At 43.0% G+C, this 6,000-nt stretch overlaps 1 protein-coding gene across 1 annotated transcript in view; it reads right to left on the reverse strand.

Moving 5' to 3' along the window:
• edar (ectodysplasin A receptor) overlaps positions 1-1,042 on the reverse strand; it is a 123,098-nt gene extending 122,056 nt beyond the window's left edge. Inside the window, exon 1 of the mRNA XM_061970637.1 lies at positions 898-1,042. The gene's annotated coding sequence lies outside the window, so the exon portion shown is untranslated. The remainder of the gene's footprint in view (positions 1-897) is intronic.
• Positions 1,043-6,000: the final 4,958 nt, after the last annotated feature.

Raw genomic sequence — 6,000 nt, forward strand, 5'->3', positions numbered from 1 at the left:
GATGTGTGAAGCATAAACGGGCCCCTGGAGCTCTATAAATTTCTCTCTGGATGGGAAACACTTCTGACATGTAGCATACGAGGAAACACATGCCGCCACTAAACCGCCTTATTACGTGAATTTAGCATAAAGCAAGTCGTAAAGTCGTTTTCAATCAGACCGAGGACGGGACTTCCTTTTGTGGGTTCGTTCTGTCACTTTCATCCTCCAAGAAGATGTTAAACGTCCTTTGAAGATGACACCCCTGTCTTCTTCTGGGCGCCTTTGGAGTCTACCTGTGAACATGAAAGACTTCATGGCGGCTCGGGGGTCTGCGGGTAGGAAGAGAGGTGTGTGTGTGTGAGGATGCGTACAGACTTCTTTCCACCTCCAGCAGCTGCAGTTCAAAGCCAGCCGGCAGACTTCAGAAGCTCTGCAGGACCCGGCTTGTCCCCTTGCCGGGCCCGGCTCCCAGTCTGCGGGCAGGACTTGTTCCCCCCGGGGGCGGTCGGGCGGCACCATGAAAACAATTATGCAGACGGGAGGAAGGTGTGCGAGCCCCGAGAAGACTTGGAGGAGCACTCTCCCGTGCGACTAATTAGCCGCCATTGAAAGGAGACGATCCGGGAGAACTAAGTCAACTTCTGCAGACTCTCTTCAAACAAAGACAGACTGCGAAACAAGTCTGAGTGCTGAAACCTGCAAACGTTGCAGCGACACGCAGCTTCACACACATAATCCCTTCTTTGGAGTCAGCCAACAAACTTTGGCTGGTCCCTCACTCAAACATCACCTCACCCGTGGAGGCTCGCCACAATCGCATCAATTAGTAATTCAGCCAAAAACCGAATGCTCTGGAATTTCCCAAAGTCTTGCAGAAATCCGTCCCAACATTCCACAGGCGCCCAGGCGTCTTACCTGCCGGAGGATGTCCTTTCTCCGAGGGATGTCAAGAGGTCACTTGGGGGTCCGTCCTGGGAAGTCTGGACCTGCGTTCGGCATCGCTGGAAGTCTCACATGAAGAAGGTGAAGGGAAACCTTGCCTGCACGTTTTAGCCGCACTGGAGGCTCCTCCTCGGTGAGGAAAAGTGAGAAGGTTTCTCCGCCCTGAGAGATGGTGGCAGGTAAAGTGCAGGCAGGCCGGCATGGCTGCGGGTCATGACTCGACTGCGCCCTCTGCTGGCGGCTTGCTGCTAGTGCTCGCCAGTCTCTTAATAACACACACACTATAAGGAAAGCAGCCGATTGGTGCGTTCACATGAATTTAAGATTGTGTTTTTTTTTATGGTTTGCCAAAAACCCTTGCAGTTTTTTTTTTTATAACTCAAATAGGAGTCTTTTATTATTTTCTTTGTCCTTTCAAACACACATTGAATCATCCATCATCAGTATATTAATGTTATTTTTTAAATGTTCTTGGAATCAGACCATTTTTTTTGGTATATTGACTTCATCACAGTCAGATTTACAAACATATGAACCCTAAAGAGTATCTTATTCACCATTTGATTGGCAGCAGTTAACGGGTTATGTTTAAAAGCTCATACCAGCATTCTTCCCTGCTTGGCACTCAGCATCAAGGCTTGGAATTGGGGGTTAAATCACCAAAAATGATTCCTGGGCGCGACGCCACTGCTGCCCACTGCTCCCCTCACTTCCCAGGGGGTGAACAAGGGGATGGGTCAAATGCAGAGGACAAATTTCATTACACCTAGTGTGTGTGTGACAATCATTGCTACTTTAACTTAACTTTAACTTTACACATACAAACTGTAGCACACAAAAAAGCACATTTAATTAAAAAAACGTTATTATGGTCTTACCTTTACTTATAAATGAAGTCCACAACTAAAGCCCTCACTTAAACTTTCCACGTGCAAGATTGAATCTATTTAAAAAAGTGTAACCGAGGGTTTATAAATGTCGCCTATACTGTATGAAACTACAAAATAGCAAACACGGAGGCTCTAGTTTACACGAGGACCACTTTATTTACCTTCTTTCACAAACCTACGCTCCACTACAACATGTCATCACTTCCGCTCTTGGCGCCTTCAAAATAAGAGCTCAAGGCATATACCGTATAACAGCGCATAACAGGAACTTAACATCACAAATAGGAAAGCCCATAAAAATAGGTTACAAAAGTTATTTAATAAGAAGCCAAAAAGTGCAAAAACAATAATGTTCATGTTGGAGGAGTTGTGAATTAGGTACCCCTGCAGTCTGCAGGTGTACCTAATGTTGTGGCCCTGCAGTCATTCACAACTCCTCCAACACGAACATTACTGTTTTTGCACTTTTTGGCTTCTTATGAAATAACTTTTTTAAATAGATTCAATCTTGCACGTGGAAAGTTTAAGTGTGGGCTTTAGTTGATACAACAATTCTACGGCGGGGGTGCAGGAGGCGAGCCTCAGCCAGTGCGTCTTTTGCAGCCGTTTTATGATTGCTCAGCACAAGAAATACGTTGCACACATACAGTTGTTGACAAAATACACTGTACATTATATACCTCAGCTAACTAAACTATGGAAATGTATAATATAGTTCATATAGCAATACAGTCTCACTGCACAGCAGGCCAGCAGTTAGCCGAGCCCGGAATCCATGTTGAGGCACTGAGTGACGTGCCTCAACTGGCTGCTGTTCACCGCACCGTCTCTTCTCAGTATTTGAACGGCAAATGTGAAAATTCAGCGATTTTGAATAAAGATAACCTAAAACTGGTGAAGTTAAATGGAAAATAACTCTATAGTATAATCACTGGATACATATAACAATTTAATTTTTTTTTTTTTCTTTTTACATTTTTTTTCTTTCCATGATGGCAGGTGAGGCCCCGCCTCACCTGCCTCCAATGACTGCACGTCACTGCAACTGTCGTCTGCAGTCTTCTTCAGGTAGGTAGGCAGGTTTGTTTGATTGATTTAAACTTGTATTAGTAGATTGCACAGTACAGTACATATTCCATACAATGGACCACTAAATGGTAACACCGGAATACGTTTTTAAACTTGTTTAAGTCGGGGTCCACGTTAAAAATTCATGGTAGGTCTTTATTGTCATTGCACAAGTGCAACGAAACTTTGTTTTCAGCACAAACCCGTTCAAGATTAGACAAACAAAATGGGAAAAAGGTCAACGCTGGGGAAGAATGAGTAAAAAAAAAAAAAATACAATCTAGACTGGGCTCCTGAGGGGGCCCAGTCTGGAGTGGGGAAAAAACCTCCATAGCAAAGCACATATACATATTACAACATACAATATCTAGCAACAGAGGGGAGTGGGGGGCCATGGTGTAAGGCTGCAGCTCTCAGGTGCTGCCCAGCCGTCCATCACCCCTACGGGATTTGCGTCAAGGGCGTTGGATTGGGGGTGGGGTATGTGTGTGTGGCGTATATTTTTTGTGGATGCATGTGATGTCGTGCAGCCGATAGTCAGTCCAAAGTCAACAACAACAGGTGTGTGTCCATGAGAGACAAGAAGGGAGTTTTGTTGTGTTTTCGCCGCACTGTCCTTCGGGAGCGTCTCCAAGCCAGGGAAACAATCCAAGCTAGAATCAGAATCAGAAATACTTTATTAATCCGCAAAGGGAAATTAAAATTTTCAGCACAATCCCATTCAGGATCAGTAGATGGAATCTTTACCTGACATGTTTCGACTGTCATCTACAAGTCTACCTGGTTGGCTCCCATCCCCCGCTCCTCCGCCGCTTGATGCTTAATGGAGGAGGGAGTCCCAGGTATGCTCCCTCATCCCGGTTGATGGTTTCCTTGGGCCGCTTCCTTAGTTCCATCGCCTCCTTAATCCATCGTTTGAATTTGTTACTTTCTGTGCCGATGATTTTGCCGTTGTCCCGGTCCATGATGTGGTTGTTTATTTTGCAATGATCTGATATGGCTGATTTTAAGATCTCCTGGTCGGACTTTTGTTTTAGGCTTCTTGCCAACCTTCCAGTTGTCTCTTTTTTGCATTATTTCTGATGTTCTTTCTTCCTTGGGTTTGAATGTCCTCACTGTTTCTCTCATGTATGATTTTTTTTTTTGCATGATTTACACGGGATTTCGTAAATTATGTTGCATTTCTTGTCTTGTTCTATTTTGTCTTTTGGATGTACAAGTAACTGTCTTGTTTTTGTGTGAGGTTGAACTGTTGTGTTAATTCAGGTTTTTATTTGGGTTTCTTCTTTGTTCCCTTTTCCTTGTTTTTTAGGGCCCGCATGGCCCATTGTAAAAGGACTCCCACAGGGAGTCCTTTTACAATGGGACAGAGGACCCTATTGAATTTGTAAGGTTTTATTTTTATTTTTTTTTTCTTCCGCCGCCACATTAAACTGTAATTTGACCCACTTAACATGCTTCAAAACTCACCGTATTTGACCCACACATCAGGACTTGCAAAAATTGCCTTTTAATAAAAAAAACGAACCCAAAAACTCAAAATTGCGCTCTAGCGCCCCCTAGGGAAAAAAAACTAAACTGCCTGTAACTCCCATTAGGAAGGTCGGAGAGACATGAAACAAAAAATTCTATGTAGGTCTGATTTAGACCTAGATTTCATAATTGTACATCCTCGGGCAAAAATCAACAGGAAGTTGGCAATTCCCCTTTCAAGACAAAAATGTACTCAAAACAGTCACTTTTGCCTCTTTGAGCTGTAATTTGACCCCCTTAACATGCTTCAAAACTCACCAAACTGAACACACACATCAGGACTGGCAAAAATTGCCATCTAATAAAAACCTAACCCCAAATCTCAAAATTGTGCAATTTTTGAATAAAACGCAGAAGAAACTGCTCCTCGGAAGAAAGAAATTACAAAACTGCCTGTAACTCCCACTGGGAAGACATGAAACAAAAACCTCAATGTAGGTCTTACTTAGACCTACATTTCATTCATTGACATCCTTCAGCAAAAATCTACAGGAAGTTTGCAATTCCCCCTTCAAAACAAAATTTTTGTAAAAACCGGTCACCTGTCTTCAATCATTATCGCCTCTGAGCACGTTTGTTGTTTCGGCTTCAAACTAACACAGGAGAGGGATTGAACCCTTCTGATTAAAAGTATGGAACAGAGTTTTGATAACTGCTCCGGTTTTGATTTTATGAGCCTTCAAAGAACCGCTGCGCTGATGCTGCTGCACTGCTCTTTTCTCAAGATGGCTGCTTAAAAGCAGGATGCACCAGCGTGAGCACACAATGCAGAGAAGGTAGGTAGACTAGACAAAAGTATTGGGACACTTAGGACTACCACTGAACAAAAGTATTGGGACACTTAGGACTACCACTGGACAAAAGTATTGGGACACCTACACTGGACAAAAGTATTGGGACACTTAGGACTACAACTTGACAAAAGTATTGGGACACTTAGGACTAAAAATTGACAAAAGTATTGGGACACTTAGGACTAGCACCTGTCAAATATGCGGGCCCGACCAACGCTGCTTGCAGCTTTAATTTTACTTGTTGTTCGCCTTTTTTGATGGCCCAGGTTGGATATTAGCAGTTTTTGAGTGGATTCTTTTCTTCTGTTATGATGTTGGCCCGTTCAAAGAGTGCCATAGTTTGTGTGCTGTGGGATGTTCAGAGGTCCAGAGTAGATAATGGCTGGTGTGTGTCGGTTGTCGATGAACAGTAATAGTAGTTTTGACTGCCATAAAGGTAAAGATTCCATTTAATATACTGAAAAAATGGTCTGATTACAAGAACATTTTAAAAAGTGTATGAATAAGAAGATATAATGAACCTTTTTGAGTGGTATGCTAATGTTGTTTGTGTTCATTCATATGAAGGGAGAGTCTGGTCAAGTATTCAGAGTCATGTTGGAACCACGTGACTAGATTTGTCAACTATTTAAGGATTTTTAGCTTAAGTATCCCACAATGCATTGCCAGCAGCCATATTGAAAGGCTAGCGACCGTCGTTCAAGTAATATTTCCAAACTATTCTGTGGAAAATCACTGTGATAGGAGTGAGAAATGCTGAGAGTCGTCGGATAAGAAGTCGCTTTGTCGTT

Source organism: Nerophis lumbriciformis, linkage group LG13, assembly GCF_033978685.3.
Source record: "Nerophis lumbriciformis linkage group LG13, RoL_Nlum_v2.1, whole genome shotgun sequence".
Lineage (NCBI taxonomy): Eukaryota > Metazoa > Chordata > Actinopteri > Syngnathiformes > Syngnathidae > Nerophis > Nerophis lumbriciformis.